We start from the raw sequence: 18,085 nt of genomic DNA, 5'->3' as shown, positions 1-18,085 counted from the left end.
GTCATCACCATCCACAGCCAACTCTTGGGCTACTCTTTTACCAACGAATAGTGTGATTGACCGTCACTTTATAACCCCTCCAAGGGTGAAAGGGCGAACATGTTTGGTGCGACCGGGATTCGAACCCGCGACCCCCGGATTACTAGTCGAACGCCTTGACACGCTTCGCCATGCCGGGCCCTTATATATTATAATATTATAAATCTCAGACAGACTTTACGAGATGCCTACAAGAAAGACTTGAAATATTATTTAAATGTTTAAAAAATGAAGATTTTTATATGAAAAGAATTACAATTTAATAAGAATAAAAAACTTTAAGTGTTGTTTTAAGTTTCCTACATTACAAGGAAAGCGTTTCGAACTAAAACGAACAACCTTTGACGTTTGGTAACGCTCAGTAAATTTGCCACGAAAGACTTGGTTTAGACTGATTATGTAATTATCTATCCCTGAAATAGAACGAATTAACAATTTTCCATTTAAAGGAGAAATTTACAGATGCCATTCTTACTGATAAAATTGGCTTCCGTGGCATGCCATTTTACACACTTTTTATTGTTATTATACTGGCTTCCGTGGCATGCCATTTTACACACTTTTTATTGTTATTATTATATTGGCTTCCGTGGCATGCCATTTTACACACTTTTTATTGTTATTATTATACTGGCTTCCGTGGCATGCCATTTTACACACTTTTATTGTTATTATATACTGGCTTCCGTGGTTTGCCATTTTACACACTTTTTTATTGTTATTATTATACTGGCTTCCGTGGTTTGCCATTTTACACACTTTTATTGTTATTATTATACTGGCTTCCGTGGTTTGCCATTTTACACACTTTTATTGTTATTATTATACTGGCTTCCGTGGTTTGCCATTTTACACACTTTTATTGTTATTATTATACTGGCTTCCGTGGTTTGCCATTTTACACACTTTTATTGTTATTATTATACTGGCTTCCGTGGTATGCCATTTTACACACTTTTATTGTTATTATTATACTGGCTTCCGTGGTATGCCATTTTACACACTTTTATTGTTATTATTATACTGGCTTCCGTGGTATGCCATTTTACACACTTTTTTATTGTTATTATTATACTGACTTCCGTGGCATGCCATTTTACACACTTTTTATTGTTATTATTATACTGGCTTCCGTGGCATGCCATTTTACACACTTTTTATTGTTATTATTATACTGGCTTCCGTGGCATGCCATTTTACACACTTTTTATTGTTATTATTATACTGGCTTCCGTGGCATGCCATTTTACACACTTTTTATTGTTATTATTATATCTTTCCGTGGTATGCCATTTTACACACTTTTATTGTTATTATTATATCATTTCCGTGGTATGCCATTTTACACACTTTTATTGTTATTATTATACTGGCTTCCGTGGTATGCCACTTTACACACTTTTTTATTGTTATTATTATACTGACTCCGTGGTATGCCATTTTACACACTTTTATTGTTATTGTAATTGGCTTCCGTGGTATGCCATTTTACACACTTTTTATTGTTATTATTATACTGGCTTCCGTGGCTTGCCATTTTCCACACTTTTTATTGTTATTGTACTGGCTTCCGTGGCTTGCCATTTTACACACTTTTTATTGTTATTATTGTACTGGCTTCCGTGGCATGCCATTTTACACACTTTTTATTGTTATTGTACTGGCTTCCGTGGCATGCCATTTTACACACTTTTTATTGTTATTATTATACTGGCTTCCGTGGCTTGCCATTTTACACACTTTTTTATTGTTATTGTAATGGCTTCCGTGGCTTGCCATTTTACACACTTTTTATTGTTATTATTGTACTGGCTTCCGTGGCATGCCATTTTACACACTTTTTATTGTTATTATACTGGCTTCCGTGGCTTGCCATTTTACACACTTTTTATTGTTATTATTATACTGGCTTCCGTGGCATGCCACTTTACACACTTTTTATTGTTATTATTATACTGGCTTCCGTGGTATGCCATTTTACACACTTTTATTGTTATTATTATACTGGCTTCCCGTGGTATGCCATTTTACACACTTTTTTATTGTTATTATTATACTGGCTTCCGTGGTACTGCCATTTTACACACTTTTTTTTTATTGTTATTATTATATTGGCTTCCGTGGTACGCCATTTTACACACACATTTTATTGTTATTATTATACTGGCTTCCGTGGCATGCCATTTTACACACTTTTTATTGTTATTATTATACTGGCCTCCGTGGCTTGCCATTTTACACACTTTTTATTGTTATTATTATACTGACTTCCGTGGCATGCCATTTTACACACTTTTTGTTATTGTTATATTACTGGCTTCCGTGGTATGCCATTTTACACACACTTTTATTGTTATTATTATACTGGCTTCCGTGGTATGCCATTTTACACACTTTTTTATTGTTATTATTATACTGGCTTCCGTGGTATGCCATTTTACACACTTTTTTATTGTTATTGTATTGGCTTCCCGTGGCATGCCATTTTACACACTTTTTATTGTTATTATTTTACTGGCTTTCGTGGCATGCCATTTTACACACTTTTTATTGTTATTATTATACTGGCTTCCATGGTATGCCATTTTACACACTATTTTATTGTTATTATTATACTGGCTTCCGTGGTATGCCATTTTACACACTTTTTTATTGTTATTATTATACTGGCTTCCATGGTATGCCATTTTACACACTTTTTTGTTATTATTATACTGGCCTCCGTGGCATGCCATTTTACACACTTTTTTTGTTGTTATTATATTGGCTTCCGTGGTATGCCATTTTACACACTTTTATTGTTATTGTAATTGGCTTCCGTGGTATGCCATTTTATACACTTTTTTTATTGTTATTATTATACTGGCTTCCGTGGCATGCCATTTTACACACTTTTTTATTGTTATTATTATACTGGCTTCCGTGGTATGCCATTTTACACACTTTTATTGTTATTATTACTGGCCTCCGTGGTATGCCATTTTACACACTTTTATTGTTATTATTATACTGGCATTCCGTGGTATGCCACTTTACACACTTTTATTGTTATTATTATACTGGCTTCCGTGGTATGCCATTTTACACACTTTTATTGTTATTATATTTGCTTCCGTGGTATGCCATTTTACACACTTTTTGTTATTGTACTGGCTTCCGTGGTATGCCATTTTACACACTTTTTTATTGTTATTATTATACTGGCTTCCGTGGTTTGCCATTTTACACACTTTTATTGTTATTATTATACTGGCTTCCGTGGCATGCCATTTTACACTTTTTATTGTTATTATTATATTGGCTTCCATGGTATGCCATTTTACACACTTTTATTGTTATTATACTGGTATCCGTGGCATGCCACTTTTACACACTTTTTATTGTTATTATTATACTGGCCTCCGTGGCATGCCACTTTACACACTTTTTATTGTTATTGTACTTGCTTCCGTGGCATGCCACTTTACACACTTTTTTATTGTTATTATTGTACTGGCTTCCGTGGTATGCCATTTTACACACTTTTTTATTGTTATTATTATACTGGCTTCCGTGGTTTGCCATTTTACACACTTTTATTGTTATTATTATACTGGCTTTCCGTGGTATGCCAGTTTACACACTTTTATTGTTATTATATGGCTTCCATGGCATGCCACTTTACACACTTTTTATTGTTATTATTATACTGGCTTCCGTGGCATGCCATTTTACACACTTTTTATTGTTATTATTATACTGGCTTCCGTGGCTTGCCATTTTACACACTTTTTATTGTTATTATTATACTGGCTTCCGTGGCTTGCCATTTTACACACTTTTTATTGTTATTATTATACTGGCTTCCGTGGCATGCCATTTTACACACTTTTTATTGTTATTATTATACTGGCTTCCGTGGCATGCCATTTTACACACTTTTTATTGTTATTGTACTTGCTTCCGTGGCATGCCACTTTACACACTTTTTATTGTTATTGTACTGGCTTCCGTGGCATGCCATTTTACACACTTTTTATTGTTATTATTATACTGGCTTCCGTGGCATGCCATTTTACACACTTTTTATTGTTATTATTATACTGGCTTCCATGGCATGCCATTTTACACACTTTTTATTGTTATTATACTGGCCTCCGTGGCATGCCATTTTACACACTTTTTATTGTTATTATTATACTGGCTTCCGTGGCATGCCATTTTACACACTTTTTATTGTTATTATTATACTGGCTTCCGTGGTATGCCATTTTACACACTTTTATTGTTATTATTATACTTGTACTGCTTCCGTGGTATGCCATTTTACACACTTTTTTTATTGTTATTGTACTTGGCTTCCGTGGTATGCCATTTTACACACTTTTATTGTTATTATTATACTGGCTTCCGTGGTTTGCCATTTTACACACTTTTATTGTTATTATTATACTGGCTTCCGTGGTATGCCAGTTTACACACTTTTATTGTTATTATATACTGGCTCCGTGGTATGCCATTTTACACACTTTTATTGTTATTATTATACTGGCCTCCGTGGTATGCCACTTTTACACACTTTTATTGTTATTATTATACTGGCCTCCGTGGTATGCCACTTTTACACACTTTTATTGTTATTATATTTTGCTTCCGTGGTATGCCACTTTTACACACTTTTATTGTTATTGTACTGGCTTCCGTGGTATGCCATTTTACACACTTTTATTGTTATTATTATACTGGCTTCCGTGGTTTGCCATTTTACACACTTTTTTTTATTGTTATTATTATACTGGTTTCCGTGGTATGCCAGTTTACACACTTTTTTATTGTTATTATATTTGGCTTCCATGGTATGCCACTTTTACACACTTTTTATTGTTATTATTATACTGGCTTCCGTGGTATGCCATTTTACACACTTTTTTGTTGTTATTATTATACTGGTTTCCGTGGCTTGCCATTTTACACACTTTTTATTGTTATTATTATACTGGCTTCCGTGGCTTGCCATTTTACACACTTTTTATTGTTATTATTATACTGGCTTCCGTGGCTTGCCATTTTACACACTTTTTATTGTTATTATTATACTGGCTTCCGTGGCATGCCATTTTACACACTTTTTATTGTTATTATTATACTGGCTTCCGTGGCATGCCATTTTACACACTTTTTATTGTTATTATTATACTGGCTTCCGTGGTATGCCATTTTACACACTTTTTATTGTTATTATTATACTGGCTTCCGTGGCATGCCATTTTACACACTTTTTATTGTTATTATACTGGCCTCCGTGGCATGCCATTTTACACACTTTTTATTGTTATTATTATACTGGCCTCCGTGGCATGCCACTTTACACACTTTTTATTGTTATTATTATACTGGCTTCCGTGGTATGCCATTTTACACACTTTTATTGTTATTATTATACTGGCTTCCGTGGTATGCCACTTTACACACTTTTATTGTTATTATTATACTGGCTTCCGTGGCGTGCCATTTTACACACTTTTATTGTTATTATTATACTGGCTTCCGTGGTATGCCACTTTACACACTTTTTTATTGTTATTATTATACTGGCCTCCGTGGTATGCCATTTTACACACTTTTATTGTTATTATTATACTGGCTTCCGTGGTATGCCATTTTACACACTTTTTTTGTTATGATTATACTGGCTTCCGTGGTATGCCACTTTACACACTTTTTATTGTTATTATACTGGCTTCCGTGGCATGCCATTTTACACACTTTTTATTGTTATTATTATACTGGCCTCCGTGGCATGCCACTTTACACACTTTTTATTGTTATTATTATACTGGCCTCCGTGGCATGCCACTTTACACACTTTTTATTGTTATTATTATACTGACTTCCGTGGCATGCCACTTTTACACACTTTTATTGTTATTATTATACTGGCCTCCGTGGTATGCCACTTTACACACTTTTATTGTTATTATTATACTGACTTCCGTGGCATGCCATTTTACACACTTTTATTGTTATTATTATATGACATTCCGTGGTATGCCACTTTTACACACTTTTTTATTGTTATTATTATACTGGCTCCGTGGTATGCCACTTTACACTTCTTTTATTGTTATTATTATATTGACTTCCGTGGTATGCCATTTTACACACTTTTTATTGTTATTATTATATTGGCCTCCGTGGTATGCCACTTTACACACTTTATTGTTATTATTATACTGGCTTCCGTGGCATGCCATTTTACACACTTTTTATTGTTATTGTACTGGCCTCCGTGGCATGCCATTTTACACACTTTTTATTGTTATTATACTGGCCTCCGTGGCATGCCACTTTACACACTTTTTATTGTTATTATTATACTGACTTCCGTGGTATGCCATTTTACACACTTTTATTGTTATTATTATACTGGCCTCCGTGGTATGCCATTTTACACACTTTTTATTGTTATTATTATACTGGCCTCCGTGGCATGCCACTTTACACACTTTTTATTGTTATTATTATACTGACTTCCGTGGCATGCCACTTTACACACTTTTTATTGTTATTATTATACTGGCCTCCGTGGCATGCCACTTTACACACTTTTTATTGTTATTATTATACTGGCTTCCGTGGCATGCCATTTTACACACTTTTTATTGTTATTGTACTGGCCTCCGTGGCATGCCATTTTACACACTTTTTATTGTTATTATACTAGCCTCCGTGGTATGCCACTTTACACACTTTTATTGTTATTATTATACTGGCCTCCGTGGTATGCCACTTTACACTTTTTTATTGTTATTATTATACTGGCTTCCGTGGCATGCCACTTTTACACACTTTTTATTGTTATTATTATACTGGCCTCCGTGGCATGCCATTTTACACACTTTTTATTGTTATTATTATACTGGCTTCCGTGGCATGCCACTTTACACACTTTTTATTGTTATTATACTGGCCTCCGTGGTATGCCACTTTACACACTTTTTATTGTTATTATTATACTGGCTTCCGTGGCTTGCCATTTTACACACTTTTTATTGTTATTATTATACTGGCTTCCGTGGTATGCCATTTTACACACTTTTATTGTTATTATTATACTGGCCTCCGTGGCTTGCCATTTTACACACTTTTTATTGTTATTATATTGGCTTCCGTGGTATGCCATTTACACACTTTTATTGTTATTATTATACTGGCTTCCGTGGTATGCCATTTTACACACTTTTTATTGTTATTATTATACTGGCTTCCGTGGCATGCCATTTTACACACTTTTTATTGTTATTATTATACTGGCTTCCGTGGCATGCCACTTTACACACTTTTTATTGTTATTATTATACTGGCTTCCGTGGTTTGCCATTTTACACACACTTTTATTGTTATTATTATACTGGCTTCCGTGGCATGCCATTTTACACACTTTTTATTGTTATTATTATACTGGCTTCCGTGGCATGCCACTTTACACACTTTTTATTGTTATTATTATACTGGCTTCCGTGGCTTGCCATTTTACACACTTTTTATTGTTATTATTATACTGGCTTCCGTGGCTTGCCATTTTACACACTTTTTATTGTTATTATTATACTGGCTTCCGTGGCATGCCATTTTACACACTTTTTTGTTATTATTATACTGGCTTCCGTGGTATGCCATTTTACACACTTTTTTATTGTTATTATATCTGGCTCCGTGGTATGCCACTTTACACACTTTTTATTGTTATTGTATACTGGCCTCCGTGGCATGCCATTTTACACACTTTTTATTGTTATTATACTGGCCTCCGTGGCATGCCATTTTACACACTTTTTATTGTTATTGTACTGGCCTCCGTGGCATGCCATTTTACACACTTTTTATTGTTATTATACTGGCCTCCGTGACATGCCATTTTACACACTTTTATTGTTATTGTAATTGGCTTCCGTGGTATGCCATTTTACACACTTTTTATTGTTATTATACTGGCCTCCGTGGTATGCCATTTTACACACTTTTATTGTTATTATAATTGGCCCCGTGGTATGCCATTTTACACACTTTTTATTGTTATTGTACTGGCCTCCGTGGCATGCCATTTTACACACTTTTTATTGTTATTATACTGGCCTCCGTGGCATGCCACTTTACACACTTTTTATTGTTATTATACTGGCTTCCGTGGCATGCCATTTTACACACTTTTTATTGTTATTATACTGGCCTCCGTGGCATGCCATTTTACACACTTTTTATTGTTATTATACTGGCCTCCGTGGCATGCCATTTTACACACTTTTTATTGTTATTGTACTGGCTTCCGTGGCATGCCATTTTACACACTTTTATTGTTATTATATTATTCTTCCGTGGCATGCCATTTTACACACTTTTTATGTTATTATACTCCGTGGTATGCCATTTTACACACTTTTTTATTGTTATTATACTGGCTTCCGTGGTACGCCATTTTACACACTTTTTTATTGTTATTATACTGGCTTCCGTGGCATGCCACTTTACACACTTTTTATTGTTATTATACTGGCCTCCGTGGCATGCCACTTTACACACTTTTTATTGTTATTATACTGGCCTCCGTGGCATGCCACTTTACACACTTTTTATTGTTATTATACTGGCCTCCGTGGCATGCCACTTTATAGTAACTCAAATTGTGCGCTTATTACTTCATGAACTTCTCACACAGACGGGGGATCGAGTGGGGGACCTTATCTAAATTGTATAGCTCCTAATAAGGGAGAAAAAAACGCTTCCAAAAAGTCATCCAGGCATGATGATGTTATGCGAACAAGTTTTCAGAGCTGCTTAACCCGAATCTATCATTAATTTCGTATCACTTGCCCCCCTCTCTGTTTAAAACTGTGATCACATACTTACTCACTTACAAGCTAGCGAATAGTTGTCTTAAAGCGATTTGTTTTCGGTTATGGAACCTTCTTGGTATATAAGTAATTGCAGATAATTAAGAAACTAAATTAGCTCATTGACTCAAGAGGTGACCTCTGAACCCAGCAGCGAAGAGTAGATGCTTTGAGATGGTATATGATCAAATTGAAGATTACACGCGTTACTGCAATATCATTCACGCGCTTTAATCTACAACGTGATGCACGTGATTTTAAAATAATTACTTCGGGATCTGTCAGAATTTGTGCACAACTTTCTTAAAATCCTGCACTGAGCTTTCGTTTAGATTAACAATCTAGAGTTTGGGTGCTTGTTCTTGAATTTCGCGCAAAGATACACACGGGGTATCTGCGCTAACGATCCCTAATTTAGCAGTGCAAGACTAGAGGGAAAACAACTTATCATCACCCACCGCCAACTCTTGATCTACTCTTTTACCAATAAATACTGGGGTTGGCCGTCACATTATAACTCCCCCCCCCCTCAGCTGGAAGGGAGAGTATGTTTGTTATAACAGGGATTCGAACCCGGGACCTTAGATTAGGAGTCGAGCCTCCTAACCACTTGACCATGCTGCTTTTATTAGTTTGTCGAGTGGTTCTACCCACTTAAAAGAAATACGAAACTTGTTTTACGTCTGTCTACACCCCTAATCAACACTACTACATGGAGACAATGCATATTACGTGCTCTACTATAATCACTAATAAATTCAAGAAATGGTTCCCCCGTACTTTTAAAGATTTTCTTGAATCGTTTAGAAACCCTAACTATTCACAAAGTTTGGGAACGATTTGTCAACTTTAAAAGTACGGCACAATAGTTTTACATAAAAAAAACAGAAATTAAAAAAACGGGTGGATCGTAATAATGTTGAACATGTGAGATCGATACACAATAAACATTTGTGTTGCTATGGTAATAACAGTTTCCCCGTTTTATAAAAGGTGAAGAGGTCTTTGTGTGTCAGCTCAATACAGTTCTCACACAGAGTCTTTTTTTTTTTTCTTAATTTGTTTGTTTCCTGTTCTTTTAAGCTCTTAATTAGGTGAATTATTAATTATTGGCTTTAATTGAACTTCTGTGAGAACTCAGTGTTTAAAACACCCCTTACGTTACTCGGATAACTGATTAATATTTGATCAGTTGTAACTATACAAGTATACATAAAACATGTTCACACACATATTGAAATGCCCAATACAAAATTCTTTTCATACAATTCATCAGAAAAATAAAATCAGTTTAAAATGTCAGTAGCTAACAGTACTTGGCCCGGCATGGCCAGGTGGTTAAAGAGCTCAATTCGTAACCTGAGAGTCGTGGGTTCGAACCCCCGTCACACCAAACATGCTCACCCTTTCAGCCGTGGGGGCTTTATAATGTGACGGTCAATCCCACTATTTGTTGGTAAAAGTGTAGCCCAAGAGTTAGTGGTGGGTGGTGATAACTAGCTGCCTTCCCTCTAGTCTTACACTGCTAAAATAGTGTAGCTTTGTGCGATATTCAAAAACAAACAAACAAACAATATTCTATAAGCTGCTATGTCGAGGTTAAAAGTGTAGTGTAAAACAAACTGAAATTATCAAAAATAACAATTATCGATACTATTGCTTGTCCTCCCAGGAAAGGGGTCTGTAATTTTCTTCAGTTCGTCATTTATTTTTCCAAGTATTTGTTAGGGTATCCGCTGAGTACGCCACAGGAATCAAGCCCCAGATTCTAGGGTTGCAAATCCTAAATTTACCGTTGTCCCACCGGAAACATTTTTCTATGAAAATACATACTTAAAACCCGAGAAGACAAAAGGACACAACAACCATTAAGCTATTCCGAGATTCGTGACTTGAGTTTGAACCTGTCCTACGGTACCTTTAAAGACGACCAAGAAGTTAACGATAACTATCTAGATTATTATTTAAAGAATAAGACATATCTTACAGATATTGAATTTGATGCAAGCTCTTCTAGAAAGATTCAATAATCACTGAAGTTACGAAGCCACGGAACTTATGCAGTGCATTTCACACCCGAAGCCAAGTTAGTGAGTGAGTGAGTGAGTGTGTGTGTGTGTGTGTGTGTGTTCTTATAGCAAAGCCACATATCAGGCTATCTGCTGAGTCCACCGAGGGGAATCGAGCCACTGATTTTAGCGTTGAAAGTAAGTTAGTAGCATTATATAACAACCATGCAAGTCAAACTGCTATGAATGGTCATATACCTTTGACATATTTTAAGTATATGTTTCGGATGTTCATGGAGAATGTCTTAAAGATGACAGGAGAAATTATGACATTTTTTTGAATTTGTCGTTTAATCAAGGAACACTGAACTTACCGGAAATTCTAAAATCATTCATTCCAAAAATATATATCAAATAGACTTTTTATTTCTTCATCATCTGAAAATTATTTATCACGTAAAAGTTGCAAGTACACAAAGTCTGTAATTCGAAGCATAGTTTGTTAAATGAGATATTTAAGTCATTAATAGATTCGTTTATTATATTTAAATGATGCAAGTTGGGGTTGAAAACTGTAGACTCAGAAATGGAAAACTTTAATGTTTATGGTTTTTAAACTTTAGCCATAAGTTTTTATTCATCGCAAGATAAATTAGTATATAGAAAAAACTGCGATTTTCTCGGATATTCGCAAACAGTTATAATTATTAACAAGGAGATGTAAAGATTTCAGTTTAAATGTTGTTTTTTTTAATTTCGTGCAAAGCTACACGAGGGCTATTTGCGCTAGCCATCCCTAATTTAGCAGTGTAAGACTAGAGAGAAGGTAGCTAGTCACTACCACCCACCGCCAACTCTTAGGCTACACTTTTACCAACGAATAGTGGGATTGACCGTAACATTATAACATATTTTGTGAGACGAGGATTTGAACCCGCGACCCTCGGATTACGAATGTAAAGCTTTAACCCACCTGGCCGCAGTTGAAATGGGCATTATAACTTTACGTTTCATTTTTCTTTATTAATGAATTATCTTCAAGTGCATTATTCCGAGATCATAAAAATATTACATTTTTTTAAAATAACAATAACCTATTTAATAAACATTCAAGTGTGCTGCCGTAATTATCATCATAACACAATTACATGTATGTAAAAAAATAAACACGATTATTTCTGAAGTCCAGAAACATTAAATAGAGTAGCAATTATTATCTAGGTTAAGGTAAGTACTGTGAATAGAATGAAACTAATCAAGTAATCGGACGTTATGGATTCCGTGTTGCTCCCTACACAACTTCCTCTGTTGTACCCAATTAGGTGCACGACATCACTATTCCCATAGCAACGCGCTTACGCAGAGAACAGCAAAGTCAGTCTTTGACCTAACCTCACTGAAGTCTACAAATCCTCTACTGTACGTAAACATCGGTTTCTTAGACCTTCTGAAATTTTTTTTTTCGAGTATTCGAAACGCTGAGGTTGTCTTCACTAGCCGTCTCTAATTTCGAACTGATATTTTAGAGGGAAACCAGTCTGCAGCATCAACTGACAACTTCTGTGCTACTTTAATCGAATAGTGAGATTTGATTGTTACTCTTATAAAGAATCCCCGACCACAAACAAAGCGTTATTGGGAAGGGGTCACGAACCATGGGCCCTTGGATTTACAGTTAGGGAACGTTGAATACCAGGCCATTCTCAGCTATTGGGTTTAGTATGTTGAGATTAAGACTGATTTAGTGATGACTTCATATGATTTACGAAAAAATCACGTTTGTTGTTATTATTACGAGATTTGTTTTTACTGTCATTTTAAATCATATCTGGATATTAACCATTAAGGTCTCACAGCTTAAACATTGAAGAGTTTTTTTAAAAATCCCTGGTTCAGTTTTCTTAGTCTCATAATAATTTTTTTAATTGTAGTTTTTGTAAATCCACTTTCCTCATCCTTCACCGGGCCCGCCATGGCCAAGTGGTTAAGGCACTCCACTCGTAATCCAAGAGTGACAGGTTCGAATTCGCATCGCACCAAACATGCTCGCCCTTTCAGCCGTGGGGGCGTTATAATGTGACGGTCACTCCCATTATTCGTTGGTAAAAGAGTAGCTCAACAATTGACGGTGGGTGGTGATGACTAGCTACCTTCCCTCTATTCTTACACTGCTAAATTAGGGACAGCTAGCGCAGATAGCCCTCGTGTAGTTTTGGGCGAAATTAAAAATAAACGAAGCAAACCTTCGTTTCCAAATTGTTTTATGTAGAATAAAAGAAATTACAGAACATTAATTATTACTATTGAGTTGAGGAATAATTCGTGAGCGTTTTTTCAAGTTAACAAAATATATTCATAAATGAAACGCTTTTGCAAAATATTTCATGTCATTTGGTAGATAATTTTTTGCTCTAATAGATGGTGTGTTTGATTTTCATATGTCTTTAATTGTTGCTTTCATTTTCAGCTCATTAAATGGAATGTCAAGTGGACAAAATCGAGCATTTTCGACACCATCTGCTTTTCGCATTTAATTTCTTGCAATTTCGTTTAAAACAATGCATACTATATACCTAGGTATTACATGAAATAAAGTATCATAATAAATGTTTTGGGTGTAATGTGTTCATGCATTGAAGTATTGTATAGTCTTGCATGTAATGCTTGAATGAAATTATTTAAAAACGCTCACGAATTATTCCTCAACCTAATAGATTGACGAACTCGGGTCCTAAAACCAAAAACTCCATTGGCTTCATGTGTTGAAACTATATCAAAGGCATTGCTAACCTCCTTGAGTTAATAAAACGAGAATGAAGTTAAGACAAATAATTATTTGATTGAAACCGAAATGCAAGTTTTCTTATAGCAAAGCCACATCGGGCTATCTGCTGAGTACACCAAGGAATATCGAGCCCCTGATTTTAGAGTTGTAAATCCGTAGACCTACAGCTCTAACAGCGGGAGAAGGAGACGCTAAGATGAAATCATAAAATGCCTGTCGTAATGAAACTAGACTATGGAAAGAAATAATGTTCAGAAGTCAGCGAATTTTCGTAATGAAATAAAAACTATCAAAAAAAAAATATCCTAAAATGGACAGTTTGATCTGAAACAACAGTATAACGCTTGTGTTGAAAAAGTTAAGCAACTTTTGTGATGCAGCCAGAAAAACACACCGATTTTTTGGAACTAGATTGTTTGTTTGTTTTGGAATTTCGCACAAAGCTACTCGAGGGCTATCTGTGCTAGCCGTCCCTAATTTAGCAGTGTAAGACTAGAGGGAAGGCAGCTAGTCATCACCACCCACCGCCAACTCTTGGGCTACTCTTTTGCCAACGAATAGTGGGATTGACAGTAACATTATACACCCCCACGGCTGGGAGGGCGAGCATGTTTAGCGCGACGCGGGCGCGAACCCGCGACCCTCGGATTACGAATCGCACGCCTTACGCGCTCGGCAATGCCAGGCCTATTTTGGAACTAGAACAAGGATGTTTTTGTGGTGGCACGATATCAGCAAGTCGTTTCGAAACCGAATCAGTTTTCATTTTACCTTGAGCCAGACGCCAAATGCTAGAGTTGTTTCAGATATTCGCGCAATTTTCTATGCTAACTATCAACACTAGAGGAAAGGCAGTTAGTTAACAACATCCACCGCCATCTTTTATGCTACATTAATTATATAATGGGATTTGGCTGTCTCTCTTATACTGCAGTCATGGCCCCAGAGTGGGAATATGAATTTTGTAGCAAAGGTACGAGATCCAGGATTCGATCCGCGAATCTACATTTCTACATTCTGATCGAATGGAAACCAATAGAAAAGTGGAGTCTTTATCCTGTTAAAAGTAGTCGAAATTTGATAAAATATTTCAACAATTCCCATTTGTGTGCGAGATTCACTCAACAAAAGAATGGAATTATAAAAAAATCTAGGTTTTATTAAAGTCGCTTTTTTATTGTTTTAAAGATAAATCTATGTAGCATAAAATTACGATTGTTGGAACTAAATTACAGGACTCAAATATGTTTATGAATTCAACGTACATAAAATTTAACAAGCATTAATAAACTCTAAATATAACCTTGAAGCACGAAACCAGTTGAAATTACTCTTATAAAACAAACAAGTTTCTAATAAAATTTACATATATATAAAGCACAAAAGTATGTTTGTCTGTCTGTTTGTCTGTTACCTAACTACTCATATACTGCTCGACCAATTTCAACCAAATTTTGTAGAGTGGTAGTTTTGACCAAAGGGCATATTATTGGTGGGACACACCACTTCTTTCTCCATTATTAAGCATTTATTATATTTGACGTAAGTTAACATTAATTGTGTACACAGATGGCACGACGTCCTTCCATAAAAAACAAAATTATTAAATTTTCTATAACACAATATACACACAGTGTGAGGGAAAGGCACACAAAGTCTTATACATCTCAGAGAGTACATTAGCGCTCTTTATAGAGAATGCAATGAGAAAAAAGGTCTCTACTATTGCGATAATGCATAAACTCAATTGAAGTTTCTACTCAACTAGCTACCATAAAGCAGATAGGAAGAGCAAGTTTTTGAGTTAACTGCTTTCTATTTTGACCAGTGACCTATCAACTTCGGTTCTGCGACCAGTGACCGTCAATTAATTAATGGCGTGAAATTCTGTGAACAGATATTAAGAACTAGGGGTTGAAAACAGGTAACAGAAAACATACCTATCGCCACTACCTTTTCCTACACATTCATCCTGCCAATTGTACAGTGTATACCATGCTTTAAGTACCTCAGCTTGCTACTTGATACAATATACAAGTTTTAAACTTTGTAGTCGGTTGGTTCATTTTTTGTTTGTTTTTACACATTACTATTGCCACAATTTAATCAGAACATTTTGGTCTAAAATAAACTTGGCAGCAGTTTGACAAAATGATGGACAGTTCAGACTTAAAGACCCCTTGAAGGGTCATGGAAGGAATTGACTCCTTTAAATCGTGAAATTCTGTTTCGAAATAAACCTTTAGAGTATAATAAGAAGCTTCAAACCTTCCAATTCACGTTGTGTCTTTATTTATTCTCGAACTCACCCACAATTTTAAACAGAGCAAGATAAACTTGGTAGGAAGACTCGGGAGGAGGGTGGATGGGTGTCATTATATACATGGCGTAGCACAGCTCACCTATCAAGGAAGCCTAAAATGCGCTCGGAAGGTCATCCAGGTATGATGGAGGTCTAGGCATATGTTTTTTTTAGGCTTGCTGAACTCGGTTTATGTACTCCTGCCACATCCTTTATCCCTGGGCCGCCATATTGGAAATTATGCTTCTACTCCCTCCCCACACAAGTACACACAAAAAGGATCAAACCAACAAAAATACTCAGACGCCGCGGCCGCGTGCCCTAAAAGGGATTGGTTTGGGGCAGTAGTAGAAGTAACTGGGAGAAATGATGGAGCGGTACGTTGCAGTCTCTGCGATTCATGAGGATGTAGGTTGAACCATGCAGAGGATCGTGAGTAGTTGGGGCTGGTTAAGCACAAAGTTACACAATAGGCTATATGTGCTCTAACCACTAATAGTATCCAAACCTGGTTTTCTGCAGTATAAGTCCGCAGACATACAGCTGTGCTATTGTGGATCTAGTTGTTAGAAATAGCATAACTGAAAATATATTAAGTAGTTTTCACGTTATTTTAATTAAGAAATTGGCATTGTTGCCTTTAGGGTGTTGAGCTTGGCCAGGGCTATATTCCGTTTCCTTTCTGTTCAGGCCATTAATGGTCTTGGTCCTCTGAATGAAGGCACTAATGGCAAGCAGAGAAACACAACAAAACAGGCATAAGTAGTTATTCTATATTAGTGTAATAGCCATTAATACAGTAAGGCAGGTCTTCTACAAACATTCCGCCCAAAGCTGCATACATAAGTTTATATGATTTAGATTTATTAAAGTTTGTTCCTTCTGCAAACTGGAACAAAAAAAAATTATTCCACTCTCTTCAAATTCCCAATTTAACCACTGGTTATCTGTAGCATCACACCAAACATTGAAATATTTGGCAAGCTTCTGTGGTACGTATCCCCATCACACCAAACATTGAAATATTTGGCAAGCTTCTGCGGTATTTATCTCACATCAACATTGAAATATTTGGCACCAAACATTGAAATATTTGGCAAGCTTCTGCGGTACGTATCTCCATCACACCAAACATTGAAATATTTGGCAAGCTTCTGCGGTACGTATCCCCATCACACCAAACATTGAAATATTTGGCAAGCCCCATCACACCAAACATTGAAATATTTGGCAAGCTTCTGCGGTACGTATCCCCATCACACCAAACATTGAAATATTTGGCAAGCTTCTGTGGTACGTATCCCCATCACACCAAACATTGAAATATTTGGCAAGCTTCTGTGGTACGTATCCCCATCACACCAAACATTGAAATATTTGGAAATATTTGGCAAGCTTCTGTGGTACGTATCCCCATCACACCAAACACTGAAATATTTGGCAAGCTTCTGCGGTACGTATCCCCATCACACCAAACACTGAAATATTTGGCAAGCTTCTGCGGTACGTATCCCCATCACACCAAACATGCTCGTTCTTTCAGTCGTGAGGGCATTATAATGTTACAGTTAATCCAACTATTCGTTGGTAAAAGAGTAGCCCAAGAATTTGCGGTGGGTGGTGATGCCTAGCTTTTTCCTCTTGTCTCACACTGCTAAATTAGGGACGGCTAGCCTTGCGCGAAATTCAAACCAAACCATTTTGCGGTATGTAAAGAGGGACGAAAGTAAGACGCTATTACTGATAAAAGTAACTCAGTATCAGAAGGAAACTAAAGTGTGTAAGGATTATATTCTTTCGATTTATGTGAACGACTGGAATAACCATTGTGTGTTGATTCCTGTGGAAGAACATTAAGAGCTAGGTGTTGAAAGCAACTAAGAGAAAGCACAACTTCCAACACTTCCTCTTCCTACAAAATCACCCTGCCCATTTCACAGCGGAATATTATTTATGTGGGAGACTAAAATAATCATTGCGTCTAGAACATGTGTAATTAAAACTAGTTAATTATTTATCTTCTTTTTTGTTTTATTTACCAAAGATTTTGTCTGTCATTTCGAAACACATGAGAGTTTTG

The 18,085-nt window shown here is 36.1% G+C and overlaps 1 protein-coding gene across 2 annotated transcripts in view; it reads right to left on the bottom strand.

Moving 5' to 3' along the window:
* Positions 1–18,085, bottom strand: part of LOC143254356 (polycystin-2-like) — a 47,284-nt gene that overhangs the window by 27,743 nt on the left and 1,456 nt on the right. The window lies entirely within an intron of this gene.

The sequence above is a fragment of the Tachypleus tridentatus genome, chromosome 6 (genome assembly GCF_004210375.1).
Source record: "Tachypleus tridentatus isolate NWPU-2018 chromosome 6, ASM421037v1, whole genome shotgun sequence".
Taxonomy (NCBI): domain Eukaryota; kingdom Metazoa; phylum Arthropoda; class Merostomata; order Xiphosura; family Limulidae; genus Tachypleus; species Tachypleus tridentatus.
Note: the sequence above shows the minus strand (reverse complement) of the source record. Positions and strands in the feature narration are given on the sequence as shown.